Here is a 10198-nt window from a genome sequence, read left to right on the forward strand (position 1 = left end):
TCTCTCTCTTGCTCGCTCTCTCTCTCTCTCGCTCATCGTGCCGGCACCCGCGCCGCTGCCGCTTTCGCGCGTCGACCAACCCGCGGTAGACCAGGCCGCGCACCCGAGCCGGAGGGTCGTGGAAAAACGTACCCCAGCCCAGCAAACGACGTTAGGCCTGCACATGTGCATGTGATGCAAGAGACGGGCCCTTAATCACTGATATTATGAGGACAGCGCGAATGAGGCATTTTCCTGGCGTGGTAACAACAACGGACGAACGGGGGAGGGGGGGGGGGATCTCAAGAGTTCACCTCTTTCATCGGAAATTTACTGCTATTCAATTGTTTTGGAAATGACTTCCGAAAAAGGCTTGTGGTCCCCTCGGATGCTCTTCCTCTGTTGTTCCCCGGCTTATACCAGAAGAACTCCTCACGGCGTAAGTGGAAAGGGGAACGATTCTTTCGTCCGCTAGCTCATTTCACATCAGGGCCAATCAATTGCAATTGGTTTGGGAGTCTCGCTGCCGCGGGAGGCATGTGAAATACTTACGCCCTGGCGACTCAAGTTGAAGGCTTTAGTCTCATAGATGTTCGGTACCTCGGTTATAGTGTGCTGTGTGCTGTGTGTGTGTGTGTGTGTGTGTGAGAGCGTCCGTGTCCAGAGCAGCGTCGCCGGGGTTATCACCGCAGCCGGCTTACGCGCCACCCCCTAGCGGAAGTTGTGTAACGATCTGTAACGCCGCTCTAGGCCATCGCAATGCTGTGCTAACGCTACAGTATGTGGTAAGTGTGTGTGTGTGAGTGAATGAGTGAGAGGGAAGGAGTGTTTGTGTGAGAGAGGGAGAGAGAGAGAGAGAGAGCGCGAACCCCCCCACATGGGGATAAGGGTTGCTCCTATGGTCTGATCATCACGTTCGTATCTTTATATTCCGTTGAACATGGTCCCTTAGCCCGGCGGTTTGGCGCTCGGTGGTGGTGTCGCCGCCGCTGCTGCTGCTGCCGCTGTTGTTGTAGGAGACAGAGGCTGGCGGCCGCCGCCGCTTCCTGGTTCACCTGCAGCCACCGATAAAATGGAGATAAGCTTTTGGAACCGGTTAGGCGCGGAGCGGCCGAACACACGCCGCCGATCTACCCGCGAGACGCAGGCGCGGCAGGCGCGGCCGGCCCATCGCGACTCTGGAGCCGCAGAGCCGCACGCCAAAGAGCTCGTCCCCAAAGTTGTGGCCTCCACCTCCTCCTATCGTCCCGGTCGTTGAGACCGCGTTCCCCGCGGCCGGTGCCTCTCTCGTTGCTCGAACGGCGCCCTCCGCGGGCTCCGGCCTCCGGCTCTCTGACCGGCACGTCGACCTCCGCGGCCCGGGGTGGCGGCCTCGTCTCCGGTCTTCGGCCGACGGGGCCGGGGGCCTCGAGGAGGCCGACCAGGTGAAAAACACCTTGATGAGTGTCGGCCGGCCGGGCGCTAAAGTTCGTCTTCAGGCCGACCAGCCGACCAGCCCCGCCACACCGCCGCCCTCCCACCCACTTCCTTTCCAAGCGGGCCCGTTCATTCAACAGCTGCCAGCCCGGGCTGGCTGCCTGGGCCGAGTGCCGCCCCGACCGAGCCGCCGGCCATGGCGAGGCCGAGGCGATGCGGGCAGACACACGGGCCTCCATTCATAAAAACCTTGGCTGGCTCTGGTCGAGCTTCGCCTGGCCGCCGCGGGGAGCGCTGCCGCGCCCGCCCGCTCGGCCCCCGTCCCCCGCGTGCCCCCGCGCGCCCCCCGCCCGCCCGCGGGCACAGGAGGGAGGGGAGTGGAGTGGAGGAGGAAGAGAGTGAGAGAGAGAGGGGGCAGGGGGCCGCTTCAGTGTGCAGCGCGACGCCATGGAGTGAGCACCGGCCACGCCGCCCGCGCCACCGCCTGTCCCCCCACGTCGTGGTCCCGTCCACGAGGATAGCCCAGCCCTGCCCGCCCTGCGTGTGCGCCCGCCCGCGCCCCGCCCTCAGTGCCTGTGCAAAAGTGAAGTGAAGTGTCAGTGCCCCGCCCGCATTGCCCGCCCTAGGAGTACCGGCGATGCGGTGCCGCTGACCAGTGCAGTGTGTGTGTGTGAGTGTGTGTGCGCGTGAGTGCGAGCGGCGCAGCCAGGCCCCGGGCCCATGTGAGCGAGACGGGAGAGAGAATGGATAAGACGCTGCGCCTGGACCGGCCCGCCGCCCCCAGCCTCCGCGCCAGCCCCGCGCTCGAGTGAGTATGAGTACCTCTCCTCTGCACTATGCCCTTGCACCCCTGCCTCGGGCGCTCGCTTGCGATACCTGTTAGTTGTTAATCTCTAAGACCACGTCCAGCGGAGGAGGACCTCCACTCACCTCTCGCTCGGAGGAAGAGCTGAACGTCACGTACGCGCGTTGCTTAAGCATCAGGGCTGTGCCTTTCTGATGACTTAAGGCACGGTTTCCCAGATTAAGGACCGGGGGGATTGGGCTACCGCCTTGGGTTGAATTTTTCCGTCCGGCCTCAACTGACAGGCTGGTGGATAACTTACCCACCCTGCCGCTGAAACACGACCCCACCCCGCTGACAAACTGCCCCAGCCCTGGCCGAGCCGGGCCCCGCAGGAAGTGGCCGGACGCGGCTCTGAAATCAGCCGACACGACGAGGCACGGCAGGAAGCGGGCGTGGCGCGGCGGGGCGTGGCGTGGCGAGGCGGGTCGTGGCGCGGCGGGGCGCGGCGGCTCGGGAGCGCTCCCGGGGGCCCCGTTGGCCGCCGCGTCGCTCGCCGCTGCTGCCCTCACGTGCTCCGCGGGGGCCAAGGGAGCCCCAGCGGACGCCCCGCGCCCATTCAGTTTTCAGCCGGCGCGGCCACTCGGCCCCGCCCCGCCCCGCCCCCGTGCATGCCCGTTGCCGTCCGTCACCTCTCGCGCACGTTCGTCGGGTTCTCCGTGCAGCAGGGACTTGTTCTGGACGTGCCTTGTCGCCATTCGACGCTTCCCTTCCCGGCCGCCCGCGGGCCGCCCCCGTCCCCGCCATTGAGTAGCCACCTTCACACCTGGTCGCTGCTGCGAATGACCTCGCGGGCGTGACGGCCCGCCCCGGCGGTGACGGCTCTCGACCTCCCCGCCGACCTCTGACCTCCGGACCAGTCTATGGCTGCCCGACGGCACCGCCCGGCCCCGCCACCACTGACTTTGACTCTGGCTTAAGTCTGGCCCGACTATTTACGTGTCTCAGGCGGCCCCGGCCCGGCCGCGTCTCTTGGACGCCTGCCCGCCCCTCACGCTCTCGACGCTCTCGCTCTCCCCCGCGCAGCCGACGCTCCCCCGAGAGCCCCCCGACGGCCCCACGTACGCGTCACGCGGGGAGGATCGGCCGGGCTCGCGCTCGCCGTGCCCATGGTATACAGTGTTTTGAACCACCACCGCGTCCGCCAGCACCAGCGTCCCTTTCTGCGGAAAGCAGACGACGCGACGCGCCCCTCCCCCGGCCCTCGTCGCCGCCGCGCCTCGCGACGCTTGCGTTCTCAGAACCCTCAGAACTTGCTCCCTCCCCCCACCTTCCCGACGTGGCTGAAGCTCGAGAGTCACTCTAGAGCACGCTAGAGAGCCGGCGACTGCGATACTACGTGCTCTAGAGAATGAATGACTGGGACCTTATGTGCCCGTTACCGGCTGTTGGTGTAAGATGGGCGCTTGTGAGCGAGAGAGTCGGCGCATTTGGGCCGAACCCTCATCTCAGTGTTTTCAGCCTTTCAAGTTTCCTGTTTCGCGAGGCCTGCCCTGCCATCGTAAAGCCGAGGCGGCATACGCGGCAGTGTTTTTCACGCGCTTGTAAACTCCGTCTTCGAAGGAGGAATGCTTTCAGCTTGCGCCCGCATTGCACGCACCTTTAGCACCTTGCTGACCGAGCCACCCTGGCAAGCGAGGCTGTGTCCGCCGACCTGCACGTGACAACGCTGACCACCGCCCTGCCCACGGCCGGCCCCGGCCGTCCTCGGCCTGCCGCAGAGGCCTGCCGAGCACCGCACCGTTCCTCCCGGTTGGCTTGTCGTTTCGAAGGCGTTTCCTGGAAAATGGCTCATGTGGCCTGAGGGAGGCGGTGGTGGTCGTTGTGTTGGTAGGTGATGGGGGATCGGGGAGGGAGGAGGGGAGAGGAGGGGGGACGGAAAGGAGAAGGGGGCAGCCCCGGGCCCGCTTCCTTGAAGTCAGCAGCAGCAGGGAGATGGTCTCGCCGTCTGGTACACCGAGAAAATTTTACGTTTGAAAAAAGTGGCAAATTTTTATAGACATTATGTCACAGAGTGTGGTGGTTTGCCTCCTTTTTGGGAGGGTGCGCGCGATTTGAATTTTCAAGGGGGCCCCGGGTTGACATATGTCACTCAATAACTGATATGGCGCGGAAGATGGGGGACGGACGATTGCACACTTGGCAGATAAAGGATCCAATGCAGATCGGAAACTCGGCTCGTTCACGAAAAAAATAGGGTGAAGATTATTAGCTTTTCATGTCTGCTCTGACTTCTCCGATACACGTCGATGTATCCATAAAAAATTCTGGCTCGCAGTGTTGTTTTTGGTTTGTTATTTTTTAGTGCGGTTTTGGCTGCGCGACAAGACCACTGCCACCTGAGATGATGAACTCGATGATCCTGGGGAGCAGGGAGGCTTGTGGTCACTGCACCCGGGAGGGGGGGGGGGAGGGGAGTCTGAAAGGGTGCCGTGCGGTCAGCGGGCACTGGGTGCTCAGCGCCGCCATCGGGGTCAGCCTGGGGCAGGCCCAGCCTCAGGTAGGGGTAGAGTGAGCCAGCCGGACACCGGGTGCTCCGTCCGGACCCGGAGCCTCCCATGCCCCTGCGTGGCCTGGCCGCATCGGGTGGGTGGACCGGTGGACCCACCTCGCAAGGGCGGGGGCGGCGGTGGTGCGGCGTGATGTTCGTGCGAGAATATGGGGACGGTTTGGGAGAGCACGGGGGGAGGGTGGCGACCCCCACCCCCCTCTCCCCCCTCCTCGCATCAGGTCTGCCATTCACCCACCCCCCACCGCCCTGGTCGGGTGCCAGACTCCTCTCGCAGCTACGCCCCTGCTGGGTGTGGTCCCCCTGTCCCACCAGGTCAGGCCCTCCTCTCTCTCCTCGTCTCGGTTGCAATGAGAGGGAGAGAGAGAAGGGGAGAGGGAGGGAGGACACGACCACGATACCGGCGGCAGACAGGGGCGGAACGTCGAGTCGAGGGCGGATTTAGAAAGTCATACGAGCGGATGTGTTGAGTGGCTTGCGTGTGGAACTAAATGAGATACACTTTTGATCTGAGCGGGCTTCGCCTGCAGTTCCCCGGTCGCCGGTCCATCCCAAAGAGGTCCACCCTCTGACTTCAGCTTGCTGCTTTGGTCGCCCTTAAACCGAGGGCAGTTTTCCAACTTTTTATTTATTGCAATTTTGACTTATTTGGTTGCCTTTTGACTATTAACTGTCGTAAATTTACGTCAAACATTACGAAAAATTGTCATAAATTTACGAAGATGGCTTTTTGACAGTCTTTGCACGGTGGCGCCAGGGCTGAAGAAGACGAGACGCTGCTTTTCATATTTTTCATTCCTTCCTTTTTACCCTTTCACGCGCTGAGAACGAGACCGCTCTCCGCCGCAGACGCGCGCGCGGGGGGCCTTTGTGAGAACGATGAAAATTTGCAGATGTTTGCCGCTCGGCAGGGAGAAAGGCGGAGGTATGGGAAACAGGCCGCGGCGGGGTGAGAGAAATGAGAAATAGTGAGGCGCATCTCTGTGCGGGTGCCCCAGAGGGTGCCCCGCGTTGGGCCCGTCGTTGGAGAGCACGCCCACCGGGTGTTAAGGGGGGCTTAAGCGTCCGTTTATGGCGCCGTCCGATGTGCCCATTGCGAGCGCCCGCCAAAAAAATATGAAGGTGCAACTAGCGCCGTGTAAATCAAATGTATGAGAAATTAGCATGCCGTATAATTTTTTTTGGTCATACGGCTTATCTGTGAGCGATAAGCAAGGACACACGTGTGCCGCGGGGGCCGGCGTCAGACTTCATTCATGGGTGCTTTCGTACTGTACTCGTGACTGTTAGCCTACACCGTCGAAGTGCTGTGAAATACTGTCATATGTCACTGTAATTTTTGTCCCGCAGGGAGGTCAAAGAGTAAAACCGTTGGCAATCCCCATTGGCTGTGGCATTACATTACACGGGGTGTTTGCCGTTTACCACGCACTTACAATAATCATTGTCCTAGAACCTTTAGAGTGTGTAGGAAACCCACGGTGCATCGCCCCCTCTGTCAGCCGGACCTTATAACCAACGCCTAACACACTGTGGGGGGAACCAGATTTGTCCGTGGGGAAACGTCCTGTGCGGCGGTAGATATGCACCACCCCGCGTCGTCACAGGCTCGTCACCAGGGTTCCGGTATCGGCTGGCGACGTTAAGTAAGACCCCCAGCTCATTCAAATGTTTAAGTACCGAGAATAGTACACGGCTGTGGTACTATTATGAAGTGGGTGATAGCGCGGGATAAGTGTGACTGTGCCTGGTGACTAACTGCTCTATGCACTCGCGTGACGGCATATGTCACTATACTGTACTTGCGTGACGGTCGCACTGTACTTTAGCAGCCACACACACATCATGTGCTTTTCCTCGTGGCTTGTACCTTATGACCGCATGGATTCCGATCGGGTCTGTGTGACCACCATGTGGACTCTCGTCCTCGGGCCGCTGGCTGTTTGTCCCCAGACTGCGTGGCGGGCCGGGTGGTAGTGACTCGCCTCGGCGCTATGCGAGTAAGTCATGTGTTAGTTTTGCCGATAAGCCACTGGTCTCCCCCCCCCCTTCCCCCTCCAGTGCAGTGTAGTTTATTTTGTAAAAAAGGAGAATACACATTTGCTTGTCGGCAGTGGCTAAACGCATGAACAACAACAACAAAAAAAGTCACGGTTTAGTGATCTATTATAAAATGTTCCACTCTTTCTGGTTTGCATTTCAAGTTCTCGCTCGCCTCTCTCATGCAAACGAATATCTTCCCCTGGGATTTTTCTGGCGGAGAATAAACTTTGGTCTGTTCGAGTTCTCTGTGTCACAAGGCGGACCAAGCTAACACAGCACAGCCAGTACAGAAAGGCACTGCTGGTAAAGTCCGACCAGAGTAGAGGAGTCTGTATTGAGTACAGAGTACAAAGATCCTGTACCTCACTTTTGATGCATCGTTTCTATACTTTCTCTATAGTTTTTCTCAGAGATGTATGCGTTTCACCGGAATGTAAATCTACTATGGCGTTTTGGGGATCGCTCGGCTGAAGTCACCTTCCCTGTCAATTCAAATGTGTACATTGTACACTTTAAATAAAGTGTACATGGCATGTATGCTATAAATAATGTGTACATGCCTATGTACACATTTATAAATGTGTACATATGTGTGCATTTATAAATGTGTACATATGTGTGCATTTATAAATGTGTACATGGGCATGTACACATTAAAAGATGTGTCCATAGGCATGTACACATTTATGAATGTGTACATGCCCATGTACCGGGTGTTGCAGAAAAGACACAGGTGCGGGCGGGTTTGCCTATCCTCGACTCGGTAGGCGCACGGGTCCAGGTCTGGGGAGAGGTGAGGAGGGGACCCGTGCGCCCGCCGAGTCGAGGGTAGGCAAACCCGCCCGCACCTGTGTCTTTTCTGCAACACCCGGTACACATTATTTAAGGCATACATGCCATGTACACTTTCTTCAAAGTGTACAATGTACTCATTCGGATTGACAGAGTTGTCACGATGTCACATTATTTGGATCGGAGGCTCTTTTCGTATCAATCCCGTTTTGCTTGAATGGGGCCGTGCGTCCATCTCCTCCCCCGCCCGCCACTCACCCCCACGCCACAGGTCTGCCATGCGCTCATTCAGAGGGGGCTGCTGCGCTGGGGGACGGGGGGAAAGGGGGAGGGGCGGGGTCCTCCGTTCAAGGACGTCTGGCTACCCCCGCGACTTGCCACCCCCCCAAAGTGGGTCAGCCCGCTGGAGACCTCAGCGCCTCGTGGATGGCCTCAGCCCACCCCCTGGGGCATGCGGCCTGGCGGCGCGTGGGGAGACAGACAGACAGACAGACAGACAGACAGACAGACAGACAGATAGATAGATAGACAGATAGATAGATAGATAGATAGATAGATAGATAGATAGATAGATAGATAGATAGATAGATAGATAGATAGACAGACAGATAGATAGATAGACAGATAGATAGATAGATAGATAGATAGATAGATAGATAGATAGATAGATAGATAGATAGATAGATAGATAGATAGATAGATAGATAGATAGATAGATAGATAGATAGATGACCAAAATGCACAGTGGAGAGAGATCTCTCTCCTCCGTGCCAAAACGGCGCCTGTGTCGCTTGTGTGCGTGGGTGAGATGTGTGGAGGTTGTTCAAAACAGGTCATCTTCTCTCATATCCCCTTTAAAGAAAATCTCCGAGAAAATCACACATTATGTGGAATAAAATTTTGCAACGGTCGCCATCGCCACTTCGCTTTTTGGGTATCTTTTATATTTTACTCTGCGAGCGTCTGTGTCGGATGTCGAATGACCATGTCGTTGATGTCGACCACTCTCGCGTGCTTTTATCAGTGTCCGTACTGGAATGTGTCATGTGCCCAGCCGCCTGTCTCCCGAAACCATTCATCGGACCTCATTCAGGGCGGCGCCCCTCTCCCTGGTGAATGGAATGAGGGCCGCATGCTGGCAGCGCCCCGCCCCCGCCCCGCCACACTTGTTGCGCGGCCCACCCCCTTCTTCTCCCTCCACCCCTTGAACTGGATCAATGGCGCCCTAGACGCCCGTGGCCTCCTTTCCGGATCCTGACCAACATTCACCCGCAGCGGCGATGGGGAGGAAGGCCTCCCTTCCCCACTAGTGCCTTGTTCGTCGCAAGCGAGTTTTGCCTCTCCTCCACGTGTAACAATCGGAGGCTGCTTATTTCGTTTGATTCAGTGACGAATTCTGCTAATGTGTCACATCACTCCACAATCGTTTACGTCCTAGGCCTACAGTATTTCAACTCCTTTTCGCTGTGCAAAAGTGGAGTGTTGCGTGGGGTTGCGGACGAAAGAGCCTATTGGTTTAGGAATCCACAAAAAACAGCGCCACTTTGCTGCAGGGAGCCCTGGAGCCTGGCGAGCCCGAGTGCCGCAGCCTGGGCCGCAGTCTGGGCCGCACCTTCCAGCTCAACCTCAGGACCCCGCCCCGCCGGCCCCGCCTCGCCCAGGCCCGGACCGCAAAACCTGTTTTATTGATCTCTCGGCTCGGGTTGAACACTGCTGGCCTCTCCAGTGCCTCTCCGCCTGGAGCCGGCTTAGAGGGGGAAGCTGGAAGGGTCCGAAAAAAGAAACTGATGCAAGCAAAGGATATCAAAACATCCAGGAATGTGTAAAGCACCGCGAAGACTCACGAAGAGTCAGAGGGAGAGTCCCCCCTCCCCCAAATCCCTGTCTGTGTGTCTGTCTCTGTCTCTTTCTCTGAAGGGAGAAAGGGGTAGGGAGGAGAAGGAGAACTGGTGGACAAGTGACTCAGGCGGCGGGGGAAGGAGTAGTTAGTAGAAGACATCACGCCACCAGAAATTAACTGACAAACACGGAATCTCGGGGTAGGTGGGCGGGCGGACGAACTGGCCTCTGCCTCAATTTGTCGTTCCAGAAACCGAGTCGCCCCGGCTATTTTGATTGCTTCTGTGGAAGGCGGAAGCGAGTCAGACTATGAGGTCTCTGTCTCTTTTCCTCTTCAACTCCCCCCCCCCCTCCGCCTCTCTTTTCTTGGCGGAGTTTTATTCTCTCCAGGGGCTGTGTAAGTAAATTGACACCGAAGAGACATTGCGTTAAATGTAAAATAATTCTGGGTTATTTTGCTTGAAGTACCCCTGGGCGACAGTTCCGCCGCACACCTCCACAGAAGGTAACTGTTTAGTAAAACGACGGCAGCCAGGAACTGTCCAAATATCCCCAGCGAGCATTTCCCAGCCGCCCGGGCGATGTGGTTTGTAAACGCCCCCCTGCAGTACAGTGTGGCGCGGCTGCGGCGCGGCTGCGGCCCGCCCGGCAGGCTGGCTGGCTCGGCCGCTGGCCCGACCCGGCGGGGGGGTTCGACGGTTCGTGCTCTGTCATATTTGGGTTGATAAGGCGTCGCCACTGATAACAAGAGCTCAGCCCGGGCCGGCTGTCAGCGC

Source organism: Frankliniella occidentalis, unplaced genomic scaffold, assembly GCF_000697945.3.
Source record: "Frankliniella occidentalis isolate FOCC.00 unplaced genomic scaffold, Focc_3.1 Scaffold93, whole genome shotgun sequence".
Classification (NCBI taxonomy): Eukaryota; Metazoa; Arthropoda; class Insecta; order Thysanoptera; family Thripidae; genus Frankliniella; species Frankliniella occidentalis.